The 13,679-nt window shown below is 43.4% G+C and overlaps 1 long non-coding RNA gene across 1 annotated transcript in view; it reads left to right on the top strand.

Moving 5' to 3' along the window:
- LOC102549102 (uncharacterized) overlaps positions 1 to 13,371 on the top strand; it is a 30,506-nt gene extending 17,135 nt beyond the window's left edge. Inside the window, exons 4-6 of the long non-coding RNA XR_015622432.1 lie at positions 10,787 to 10,979; positions 12,436 to 12,800; positions 12,947 to 13,371. This is a non-coding gene — a long non-coding RNA (uncharacterized LOC102549102). The remainder of the gene's footprint in view (positions 1 to 10,786; positions 10,980 to 12,435; positions 12,801 to 12,946) is intronic.
- Positions 13,372 to 13,679: the final 308 nt, after the last annotated feature.

Here is a 13,679-nt window from a genome sequence, read left to right on the forward strand (position 1 = left end):
ATGGTAGAGAGACCCAAAGGGAAGGAATGAAACGGGGAAGGGAGGGAGGGATGAAGAAGAGGGAGAGGGAGGGAGGGAGGGGGAGGGAGGGAGGGATGAAGAAGAGGGAGAGGGAGGGAGGGAGGGAGGGAGGGGGAGGGAGGGAGGGGGAGGGAGGGAGGGAGGGAGGGAGAGGGAGGGAAATGTTCAGGTGGAAGCATGCATTTAAGGCACACCCCTGCACTGCCTGTATGATAGGCCTAAGTATTTCTAAGTAATCCCATGATTATAGCAGAATCGATTTTTGTCTTAGATCAACCACTCTGCAGTTAGTAAAGGGTGTTCAGTTGCCACAGGACCAGACATTTCGCCAATGGTTAAACACAGTAGCGTCTGCTTTGTCACACCCCATCCAAGCAAACAAGCGCCAAGCAAGCCTTCATTCTTGCACAATCTCCTGAAGGGCCTGGGTCAGAGGCCTCATCTGACCCGTGTCTCCAGAGTGTCAGCAAATAATCTCAGCACAAGCTGACAGAGGGAGTGGGAAAACGGTGAACTGTCTCCCTCCTCAGCACAGGTTAAACACAGACAGCATATGGCTGTGTTATAAACTCTTGAGACAGATCTGCTTCTGGAAGCTTTACGTAGTCCTGCTGCTGCCATGGCAACCACTAGAGCTCCAGGTTCTGCCTGGGCCCTTCCTCCAGCCCTTGGCCACTGAGCTGTGACTGCTGGGTCCTCTGGGAGGACCCAGCAAACAGATTGAAGGGCAGTGTAAGAGAGATGCTGTGCCTTTTTGAGTTTCATAAGGAGGTTGCTGTTTCCAGTGAGAAGTGCCCCTGTGAGGGTGCTACTCAGTGGCTCTGGACTGGGGTGTTCCCCAGGGATAGGGACTATGAAAGCTGGAGGTCAGGGACCTACTCCCCTTCCAGCAACCGACAAATCCTGTGTGTGTGTGTGTGTGTGTGTGTGTGTGTGTGTGTGTGTGTGTGTGTGTAGAGGAGGAGGAAAGATTTGAATGGTGTGGGACAGTCTGGTTTGGAGAACACACTGTGTAACTCTGTCTTTGGAATAGAAGCCATAGCCAACACTAAGAAATACCACACAAAATTTAAATCATGTTGTTTTCATTTACACCAGTGGGGTATTTTATGTCAGTGGATTGAATATAAGCTAAGAAATCAATGAAAGGGGGTTTTTTTTTTTGGCTTTATTTTAATAAGATATTTTCAGATCATTGAGAAGTGTGATTCTGATAAATTTTGGCGCTGGAATTTACTAACGTTTTTATACAGAGAAATAATCTTATGAGAAATATGTCTACATCTTGTATTTAAAGTGGCCCATCTATATTTTACTTATTTGTGTAATTAAAATTCATAGATGTGTATTAAAGTCATGCACTGGATCTAGGCTGGTCAGATCTTCATATGCTAAGAAGAAATTCATTTTCTGAATAAGGGGTTAAGGGTTCGGAATTCGTGTGTTCGTCACAAGGCCTCAGGTTGCATTTTTGCATTGCTCATCACAGAGTCTTAATGGCTGACCATGAACTTCCTAGGAGCAAAGTCCTGTAAAGGCTGGTGCCGTCACTGTTTCAGGTGCTTTGTCACAGCCGAGAAATGAAGAGGGACAGTATTTATGCTTTCCTAGCTGAAAGATCTAGGGTAGAACAATAATTCACTTGCATAAACTAGATGAAAGATATAGGAAGCGGGGGAGGGGAGGCTGGAAGGATAACAGAACGCAGATATTTTAAATTTCCAGTGACGTTTCAACATGCCGGAGACTGGAAGGCAGGGCTCTTGGCTTTGCCTGGAAGTCAAGCTGCTTCTGCTGCCGACTGTGGAAATGAATGTATAACACTGAACGCCTCCCTGCTCACATCTCCTTCTGTTTTCTTCACACCGTGTTGTAGCTCTGCTTGTTTGTGTCCCTTCATCCCTCTGAGGCAGTTACCTCAGATGCCATAGCACCAGTGGCTTTTTGATCTGAGCTGCAGCCCAGAAGGACAGATTTCCTGACCTTAGACAAACACTCGGTGAGCAGCCCCAGAAACCTAGGGCCAAACCAAGAGCTCATCTCACCTGCTTCATCACTGGGCCTTGGCACTGAGACTCCATGCCCATCAAAGCCGTTGTCGTGGTTTACATCAGTTTCTGGGACCTCTAGGGACTTCAGGCTTGGCTTCTTCTGTCAATCAATCCAGTTCTCTGCTGCTGATCTTGTTCGGTGAGTCCTTATGGAAGACGTTTTGTTATAATGGCATATTTGATTAGAACGTCTCTGTTTTGAAACTGAAGTTCATTTTCACACTTTTCTTAAAACATTCATTTGCACAAAAAAAGAGATATGTCTTGATGCATATGCAGCAGGAAGAGTGCTTACTATTCTGAGATGTGACAGAGGAATGCTGAGGAACCGGGGAGAGAGAAGGGAGAGAAAGTTCTTTAGGGGAGAAGGAGAAGTCAGGCACATTCAGGATTACCGGTGGGTGATGTCAGAAAGAGTGACGTCCATGATGCAAATATGCATCAAATATGGTTCAAAAAAACCCTGAAGCATTGAAATCTTCCTCCTACCATTTTTTCCTATTCAGTCAGACTAGTTCCCCAGCTTTCTCTGACCTACTAATGGTAGCACATCCTTGGATGTGCACAGAGATCAGGAGTCAACCAGTTTATCTACTCACTCAACTGATTGTCCATTACATTAGGTTCAAAATAGACTAAGATTTTTGTCCCACAGAAGGCTATATTCCAGCTGAAAAAGACAGGTGATGTATCCAGGTGCAATGGGATTGAAAACAGTGTTTTATATCAGGTTTTAGAGCTAGGCTAGAGAAAAATAGAGAGCCCAAGAGAATCAGGACAGCAGGTCGGGTGTGAGCAGTGATACAAGTCAGGGTAGCTCTCATGTGGGAAAACATGAACCCCAATCACACTGAGGAAGATGGGTTTCACTTGGGGCTACTATGTAGAAGTGGCATTTTAAATGACCCCGGGGGGGCCAGCACACCTCACTGCTCAGAAATGCCTTCAAGATACTGTCTGCTGGCTCTCCTCAGAAAGGCAAGCCCGCTCCCTTTGTTGTATCTTGCCAACACTGGTAAGAGCCTCCAATACGATCTGAGACTAGTGTACACTTTTTTCCTCAAGCAGAAGCTGGGGCAGTGGCTGTAGCTACACTGTCCCAAGGGGACATCCTTTGCTTTTGGAGTCAATGGAGGATGAACTAAGCAAGCAGACTATTATGGGACAGGTAATTTTATTGCCTTGATAGGGGATAATTTCTTATAGCTATAGATAAAGATTTTGGATTCAGTTATGGGGACTGGCCAAGGTCACATCAGTCTTAAATACTGAATTTGGGGTGGGATGGATTCACTTGAGTCCTTGCCAGCCAAAGCAGATTCCAGGTTAAAGGGTATCTGCTGCCTTATTTCTGTATTTATATTCTTTAAGATTCTTAGGCTAGAGGTTTAAACAGGGAACATTGAGGAGTGTGACTTGGGGCAAGAGATTTGTCAGAATTATTAACAACACAGGAAGGCAACATGAGGAGAGTTCAGGCCCATGAGGCAGAATGTGGGCTCTTTCCTATACAGATCTCAGAGGAAGGTGGGGGTTGGTGGCCCTTGGCACTATCATTAGATGCCACTAATTCCCAGATTGGTAGGAGAAGGCAAGAGGTATTCTGGGAAAGGAAGGAAAGGGATCTTGTTAGTGTGTGGCTTAGAGGATACCAGGGTACTGCAGAGAAGAAGCACATTAGGTTAAGGTGTTCCTACTACATCAGTATGGTTTAGAGTCCAGTAGACTGGGCTTGCAAACTTCCTAGAGGGAGTGAGGATAGCACCTTCCATTTTCCTGGAATCTGGATGCCTGGGTAGCCGTAGAAGGTTACTCAGTGAGATATCTCCGTCTGTCTGTGTAGTAGTAGGCAGTCCAGACTCAACCATGGCCGTTGAGATAGATGGAGCATGCCGTGGGCAGCAGCTGGTCTGAAACGTAACACTGTCTTCCCGGGCCCTGGATACCTGGAGAGCTTGTCAGAGGGTTGAGAGGCATGGATGGGAGTCTCTGGATAGTTGGCATTTTCTTTACAGCAGCTGAGAGAAAGGGGCTCCTGTGGTATGAACATGTTTTCAGACAGTCCTGAGAGGCGCTTTTCTCAGCATGTCACGTTGTTGGAGCTCACTTCAGGTTGCAACAATAAGGAGATAGACATTTAATCTCTGGCGTTTTGTCACGCTTTTTAGTTATTCGGAAGTGGTAGTTAGGAAATAATGTTTAAGTAATTTTCAGTTTTCAGCTTAAATTTCTAGCAATAGCTAATTTGTCATCCAAAGATGCCATCTTGTAGGAGGAAAATGCATACTACAAGTGTTATTCTCCGTGGTGTTTTCTGGAAAACCCCTGTGAGCTGCCCAATGGCTCTACCCCAGCGTGCAGGAAACAAAACAACTGTGATCATTTGTGGTAGCAAATATGAGCTACCTGGTCTGGGTTACTGTCATTGGAGACACCATCAACTGCTTCTGAGTCTAGGAAACATCTGATTATTATTAAGTACAAAGCAGTGCCTATGTGCAAGGGACCCAAGCCATGGCATCCACTTGTACACAGTACTTATAGCATCTAGGGGCCACATGCTCAAGTGAATCCTTGAGGACCATTTTATGAATGAATGAATGAATGAATGAATTAATGAATTAATTAATTAATGGAAGTGCTTATGTTCGTGACTGTGGTGGGGAAGAGACGAAAGCCCTTGACCGTGTCAGAGATGTTCTGAGTCAGAACTCTGACACTCACACCGCATAGAATCTTCCAGAGTTCATATTTTCACAAGTTATTTTCTGCATGAATCATTCTAAAGTTCTGTGCAGACACAGCGGGACTCCAGAGTGCCTGCTATGGAAGCGCCGCCCCCTATCCGCAATGTGTGAATGTGTAGGAAGTGTTTTTAAGATTCTCTTCTCCAATCATCTTGCCTTTTGGCAGATGACACAATTAAGGTGCAGTATGTAGGTGGACATTTTCTAGATTATGAAGTAAAGGAGGCTAGTGGGTGACCGCAGAGGCAATGACATTAGTGGAGGAGAGAGAAGATAATTCCAGAGTTAGGAAAACAACCCTCCATGAAATATAAAGAGCCATGGGGTGCCACACTAATTAAATAAAGCAATCGGAAACACTCAACACTTCAGGAAGAGAGGAGCTCAGAGACAAAGATCATTTCTATTTTAACTGAAACTTTTACTTTTTGTGCTTCCATTAATTTCCCAACACACACACACACACACACACACACACACACACACACACACTCATGCACACTCACATACATGTACACACACGCCCACACATGCATACACACACATACACTCACACACTCACATACACATTCATACACACATACACACATAAACACACATACACACATTTACACACACACGCATACACATGCATACATACACATACACACACATGCACACACATGTACACACACTCACACACACGTATACATACACACTCACATACATACACATACACGCACACACCACCTATATACAGAAGTATAATATTGTAGACGAATATGATTTAGTTTTTAATAATCCTAGCTCTAGTGAAATGGTTTAGCAGCTAAAGGAGCCCCAGTGTCAGGCCTGAGAGCCTGCGTGTATCCCTAGGACACTCACAGAAAAAGGAGAGAACTGACTTCTGCACATTGTCCTTGAATCTCCACTAGGGTCCCATAGCATGGACACACACACACAGACACATACACACACAATTACATAAAATGTCAGAAACCACCCAAAACAGTACATTCAGTTGTTTGCCACATGAGATTATGAGCATTTTCTTTTTTTTCTTTTTTCCCTCCATTTTTATTAACTTGGGTATTTCTTATTTACATATCAATTGTTGTTTCCTTTCCCGGTTTCCAGGCCAACATCCCCCAACCCCTGCCTCTCCCCTTCTATATGGGTGTTTCCCTCCCCAGAGCATTTTCAAGAGAAGTAAAAGATGACAATTGTCAGCAGCTTGACAGCACACCTAAAAGCTCTAGAGCAAAAAGAAGCAAATACACCCAGGAGGAGTAGAAGGCAGGAAATAATCAAACTCAGAGCGGAAATCAACCATGTAGAAACAAAAAGAACCATAGAAAGAATCAACAGAACCAAAAGTTGGTTCTTTGAGAAAATCAACAAGATAGATAAACCCTTAGCCAGACTAACGAGAGGACCCAGAGAGTGTGTCCAAATTAACAAAATCAGAAATGAAAAGGGAGACATAACTACAGATTCAGAGGAAATTCAAAAAATCATCAGATCTTACTATAAAAGCCTATATTCAACAAAACTTGAAAATCTACAGGAAATGGACAATTTCCTAGACAAATACCAGGTACCAAAGTTAAATCAGGAACAGATAAACCAGTTAAACAACCCCATAACTCCTAAGGAAATAGAAGCAGTCATTAAAGGTCTCCCAACCAAAAAGAGCCCAGGTCCAGACAGGTTTAGAGCAGAATTCTATCAAACCTTCATAGAAGACCTCATACCAATATTATCCAAACTATTCCACAAAATTGAAACAGATGGATCACTCCCGAATTCCTTCTATGAAGTCACAATTACTCTTATACCTAAACCACACAAAGACCCAACAAAGAAAGAGAACTTCAGACCAATTTCCCTTATGAATATCGACGCAAAAATACTCAATAAAATTCTGGCAAACCGAATCCAAGAGCACATCAAAACAATCATCCACCATGATCAAGTAGGCTTCATCCCAGGCATGCAGGGATGGTTTAATATATGGAAAACCATCAACGTGATCCATTATATAAACAAACTGAAAGAACAAAACCACATGATCATTTCATTAGATGCTGAGAAAGCATTTGACAAAATTCAACACCCCTTCATGATAAAAGTCCTGGAAAGAATAGGAATTCAAGGCCCATACCTAAACATAGTAAAAGCCATATACAGCAAACCAGTTGCTAACATTAAACTAAATGGAGAGAAACTTGAAGCAATCCCACTAAAATCAGGGACTAGACAAGGCTGCCCACTCTCTCCCTACTTATTCAATATAGTTCTTGAAGTTCTAGCCAGAGCAATCAGACAACAAAAGGAGGTCAAGGGGATACAGATCGGAAAAGAAGAAGTCAAAATATCACTATTTGCAGATGATATGATAGTTTATTTAAGTGATCCCAAAAGTTCCACCAGAGAACTACTAAAGCTGATAAACAACTTCAGCAAAGTGGCTGGGTATAAAATTAACTCAAATAAATCAGTAGCCTTCCTCTACACAAAAGAGAAACAAGCCGAGAAAGAAATTAGGGAAACGACACCCTTCATAATAGACCCAAATAATATAAAGTACCTCGGTGTGACTTTAACCAAGCAAGTAAAAGATCTGTACAATAAGAACTTCAAGACACTGAAGAAAGAAATTGAAGAAGACCTCAGAAGATGGAAAGATCTCCCATGCTCATGGATTGGCAGGATTAATATAGTAAAAATGGCCATTTTACCAAAAGCGATCTACAGATTCAATGCAATCCCCATCAAAATACCAATCCAATTCTTCAAAGAGTTAGACAGAACAATTTGCAAATTCATCTGGAATAACAAAAAACCCAGGATAGTTAAAACTATCCTCAACAATAAAAGGACTTCAGGGGGAATCACTATCCCTGAACTCAAGCAGTATTACAGAGCAATAGTGATAAAAACTGCATGGTATTGGTACAGAGACAGACAGATAGACCAATGGAATAGAATTGAAGACCCAGAAATGAACCAACACACCTATGGGCACCTGAATTTTGACAAAGGTGCCGAAACCATTCAATGGAAAAAAGATAGCATTTTCAGCAAATGGTGCTGGTTCAACTGGAGGTCAAAATGTAGAAGAATGCAGATTGATCCATGCTTATCACCCTGTACAAAGCTTAAGTCCAAGTGGATCAAGGACCTCCACATCAAACCTGATACTCTCAAACTAATAGAAGAAAAACTAGGGAAGCATCTGGAACACATGGGTACTGGAAAAAATTTCCTGAACAAAACACCAATGGCTTATGCTCTAAGATCAAGAATCGACAAATGGGATCTCATAAAACTGCAAAGCTTCTGTAAGGCAAAGGACACTGTGGTTAGGACAAATTGGCAACCAACAGATTGGGAAAAGATCTTTACCAATCCTACAACAGATAGAGGCCTTATATCCAAAATATACAAAGAACTCAAGAAGTTAGACCGCAGGGAGACAAATAACCCTATTAAAAAATGGGGTTCAGAGCTAAACAAAGAATTCACAGCTGAGGAATGCCGAATGGCTGAGAAACACCTAAAGAAATGTTCAACATCTTTAGTCATAAGGGAAATGCAAATCAAAACAACCCTGAGATTTCACCTCACACCAGTGAGAATGGCTAAGATCAAAAACTCAGGTGACAGCAGATGCTGGCGAGGATGTGGAGGAAGAGGAACACTCCTCCATTGTTGGTGGGATTGCAAACTGGTACAACCATTCTGGAAATCAGTCTGGAGGTTCCTCAGAAAATTGGACATTGAACTGCCTGAGGATCCAGCTATACCTCTCTTGGGCATATACCCAAAAGATGCCCCAACATGTAAAAAAGACACGTGCACCACTATGTTCATCGCAGCCTTATTTATAATAGCCAGAAGCTGGAAAGAACCCAGATGCCCTTCAACAGAGGAATGGATACAGAAAATGTGGTACATCTACACAATGGAATATTACTCAGCTATCAAAAACAACGGCTTTATGAAATTCGTAGGCAAATGGTTGGAACTGGAAAATATCATCCTGAGTGAGCTAACCCAATCACAGAAAGACATACATGGTATGCACTCACTGATAAGTGGCTTTTAGCCCAAATGCTTGAATTACCCTAGATGCCTAAAACAAATGAAACTCAAGACGGATGATCAAAATGTGAATGCTTCACTCCTTCTCTAAAAGGGGAACAAGAATACCCTTGGCAGGGAAGGGAGAGGCAAAGATTAAAACAGAGACTGAAGGAACACCCATTCAGAGCCTGCCCTACATGTGGCCCATACATATACAGCCACCCAATTAGACAAGATGGATGAAGCAAAGAAGTGCAGACCGACAGGAGCCGGATGTAGATCTCTCCTGAGAGACACAGCCAGAATACAGCAAATACAGAGGCGAATGCCAGCAGCAAACCACTGAACTGAGAATAGGACCCCCGTTGAAGGAATCAGAGAAAGAACTGGAAGAGCTTGAAGGGGCTCAAGTCCCCATATGTACAACAATGCCAAGCAACCAGAGCTTCCAGGGACTAAGCCACTACCTAAAGACTATACATGGACTGACCCTGGACTCTGACCTCATAGGTAGCAATGAATATCCTAGTAAAAGCACCAGTGGAAGGGGAAGCCCTGGGTCCTGCTAAGACTGAACCCCCAGTGAACTAGACTATGGGGGGAGGGTGGCAATGGGGGGAGGGTTGGGAGGGGAACACCCATAAGGAAGGGGAGGGGAGAGGGAGATGTTTGCCTGGAAACCAAAGAATTATTATTAAGTATTAAATAAATTTAAAAAATGACAATTGTTTTATAGAGTATTCTCATTTAAAATATATTTCCAGTTAACTCGGTTATTTAAAAACAAAACCACAGAAGCCAGACAAACCTCCCTGTGAGCAAGGTTAGGGTGCCACACTCTAGTTTGTGACCTGTACCCTGACTCTCCAAATTTGACACCTGTGGGTCATAGCAGAGGAGGTCTTTGTCACAAGTCCTACTTTATATCACTCAGAGCCTTGAGTTAAGCCACTGATGGTGACTAAGACTGTTTATCAATTTGAAAGGATCTAGACTCACTCAGGAATCAACCCCCTGGACAAGCCTGTGAGGGATTCTCTGGATTAGGACCGAATGTGAAGGCTGGGGCCCTGACATCATTTTTCACACTCTGTTACCGTTCTTCTGTTTTATGGGAGATCAATCGCCACCCATCACACATTGCACAGAGCGACTTCAGAAGGACATGTTCTTTGGAATATACTCACTCTTTTCCAGCCCAGGCTAGCTGACGGACAGCTATGCTGTCTCTCCTTAGATCTGCATTCTCAACACACAAACCAAACGCAAAAGCACAAACCTTTATTTCTCCCCATTTCAGGTTTCAGAAAGATTGATTGCACAGTGACTCCATGAACTTACAGCTCTGTGTTGTAAAATACAAGTCATTTTTTTTCAAAACCATATTTAAAATTATGGGATAAATGAAGCTTTTCCACCTCTTGATGGAAACATTTCTCTTCCAAAATGCCCTGTTGATAACAGACGCCACCCCACAAGCCATCCGAGTGGTGCTTATCTTAGAGTGGGGGGGGGGGAGCGAGAGAAAAGTTAGAGAATTGGTTACCAACACTGGTTCCACAACACTGACTTCAGAAGTGCTGTTGCGCTTTCTGTCCCACCACAGCTGGCTCACTGGATGTGTTATTTTGAAAAATCAGCAGGGTGGTAGTAAAAACATTTTTCTTCTCAATTTGACACCCCAGAAGGCACACAGTGCTGATGCCAGCCAGGAATGGGAGCAGCGAGGCCTTGAAAACAACATGTTATTATATCAGAGACAGGCTCTCGGCTTGGGCTTCACGCTGCAGAATGTCTGTTTCTGTCCTACAAGGTGGTGGCACCCCAGCTTCCGGTCTTGCCCTGCCCAATCACAGTGCCTGGCAAGGGAAGGTAGAATGTGTTTTGTTTTTATTCCAGGCCGATCCAGGGAAGCAATATGGTGGCAAACCCTCAGGGATTTAGACAATGACACCTGTGCTGAAGGATCTACTTCCCTGATTGTCTTCCTCAACAGTTCATTGAGGAGAGAGGAGGTTGCCTGACCACCCATATACGAGACTTGTGGGGTGCATCTTTCTTTTGCCATGAACTTCTCATCCAAATCATATAGGTAAAAGACATTTTTGTCTTGTGGGGAACTTCATGTACTCACTGAGGTAGAGGGAATAGTTTAAGGAATGGCCCTGTCTCCAGTCAGATTGTCTGTCCACACACGGCCAGTTTGTTTTTTCACTTATGCCTGTACCTGATTGCTCTATTCCTGGAATGTTATGTTAAAGTAAATTCCACATAGTATCTAAACATGTCTTTAAATGCAGGTATTTTCTAAACCACACAGTACCACAGTTATGTCTAGAAACTGACAATAACTTTTAAATACGAAAAGAGCAAGGCCAGAGAGACTGTCCAGTACATAAAAGTATTTACCTTGCGAGCCTGACTTTTGTTTGTCTGTCTGTTTTGTTTTGTTTGTTTCATTTTTGTTTTGTTTTTCTGGTTTGTTCAAATCAGGATCCAAATGACACCCAAACATTATATTTGCTATTTATTTATTTAGTGTACTCTAAGTTAAATTGTATTCCATAGGATGTATAACAAAGCTATATGAAAGCCCACAAGAGCAGTGGTAATCAGTGTGAGCATGAGGGGGGAGCTGAGATTCAGTACCCATCACTAATCTATCCAGCACTGCCTGGTGGAGACATGAGGAAGACTGGGCATGCTGGTCAGCCGTTCTCTCCAGGAGACCCAGATTCGGTGAGACCGTGTCCCTAAGGATAAGGTCGTGAGTGATGGAAGCTAAGGCCCCACATTGATCTGTTGCTTCCAAACACTGTGCACTGCACATACAATCACTTGCACTTGCACATTTGTGCACACCCCCTCACATGTACACACATGCACATAAAAATTATGACAACCTAGCAAGCGCAAGGCCCTGGGTTCGGTCCCCAGCTCCGAAAAAAAAAAGAAAAAAATTATGACAATAATTTCTTACTATTCTATTTTTATATTTGTTTGTTTGTTTTATGTTTGGAGACAGGGGTTCTTTGTGTAGCCCTGACTGTCCTGAAACTCACTCTATACACCAAGCTTGTCTCTAACTCACAGAATCTTCCTGCCTCTGCCTCCTGAGTTCTGGGATTAACAGCATGTGCCACCACTGCCCAGCTACATACATTTTTTTAAAGTAATACTTTTACAACTATCACTCAAACAACAACAACAACAAAACAAAAAAAATAGACCTTTGTCTTTCAGGATAGTATAGGGTGTGTATGTAATCTCCAAACTGCAGACTGAGGAAGAGGAATCAGGGCCATCCTTAGTTGCATAACAAGTTTGAAGCCAGCCTCAGCAATGTAGTGAGTAAACGAGTACAGATGCCTTCTCACACTTTTCATCTCTGTGGTGAACTCCAGGTTTTTGTTTCTCTCTCTTTCCCTCTCCCTCTCCCCCTCCACCCTCTTCCTTTCTCTGAGACAGGTTTTCTCTGTGTTTCTGGAACTCCCTCTATAGACCAGGCTGCTCTTGAACTCAGACATCTGCCTTCCTCTAACTCCCAGGTATACCCATCTTCTCTCATCACTTTTAAAGTAATTGCTGCTGTGCACTTTCCTCACCAAACTGAATGCCTGCACGTGATGGTCCTGCTGTGCCCACCAAGGAAGACATGCTGGAATTTTAATATGATCATACTGTTGTGATTTGAGTATGCTTGGCCCAGGGACTAGCCCAGGAAGGTGTGGCCTTGTTGGAGGAAGTGTGTCACTGTGGGGGCTTTGAGACCCTCCTCCTAGCTGCCCATGAGACAGTCTTCTCCTGTTTGCCTTCAGTCAAGATGTAGACCTCTCAGCTCATCCTGCCCCACATCTGCCCGGACACTGCAATGCTTCCCACTGTGATGACAATGGACTGAACCTCTGAAACTGTAAGCCAGCCCTAGTTAAATGTCCTAAGATACATACTTCCCATTTCTTTCTATTTGGCGGTGGTGTGGGGGAGGCCCCCTTGGGCCTCTAGAGTGATTTTGCCAATCAGACACACCTGCAATTCACCATGCTCATCTGTCCTCAGGGGTTTCCTGAAAATTGGCAGCAGTCCCGAAGACCATATCAGTCCAAGTTTGGTTCCTTTGGCTGGCAAGAAGATATGGGGCAGTTCTCATGACTTAAGAAGACGTTGGTAGTCACTAACTATTGCCTTGGTTGTTTGGTTTATAAAATAGGAATATTCTAATTGAAAATTTTTATCTTGCATGTGAGTATTTTGTCTTCGTGGATGCCAGTGCACAATGTATGTACCTGGTACCCACTGAGGCCAGGAAGAGGGTATATTCCTTGGACTTGGAGTTACTACAGATGGTCGGGAGCTGCCGTGGGAGTGCTGGGAATTGATCCCAGGTCTTCTAGAAGAACAGCCAGTGCTTTTAAGCACTGACCTGTGTCCCCAGGCCCTGAAATACCTTTCATTCACAAATTAAAATGTTATTGTAAAACAGTGCTCCAAGACTCCAGTGCATGCTGGAAGACGGGAAAACAGGACAGAAGCTGCGATCGCTCAACATTTGTCCTTTTCCTTTAAAACTGCATCACCTCTTTGAGAGTTTTGAGTTCATACACTGCTTTAACTGTATTTGCTGCCCTATCTTCGCTATCCACCCAACTTTGTGTAGTTTAAAACAAAAACCCAAGTCCAATTCGACTGTCCTGATATTCTTAGATATGTGGTCTTCCACTGGAGTGCGGTCAATTTATCTAGGCTATTTTCTTAGAGAACACTGATCCTCCCTCTCCTAGTAGCTCAAGAT

Source organism: Rattus norvegicus, chromosome 6 (genome assembly GCF_021556685.1).
Source record: "Rattus norvegicus strain SHRSP/BbbUtx chromosome 6, alternate assembly SHRSP_T2T, whole genome shotgun sequence".
Lineage (NCBI taxonomy): Eukaryota > Metazoa > Chordata > Mammalia > Rodentia > Muridae > Rattus > Rattus norvegicus.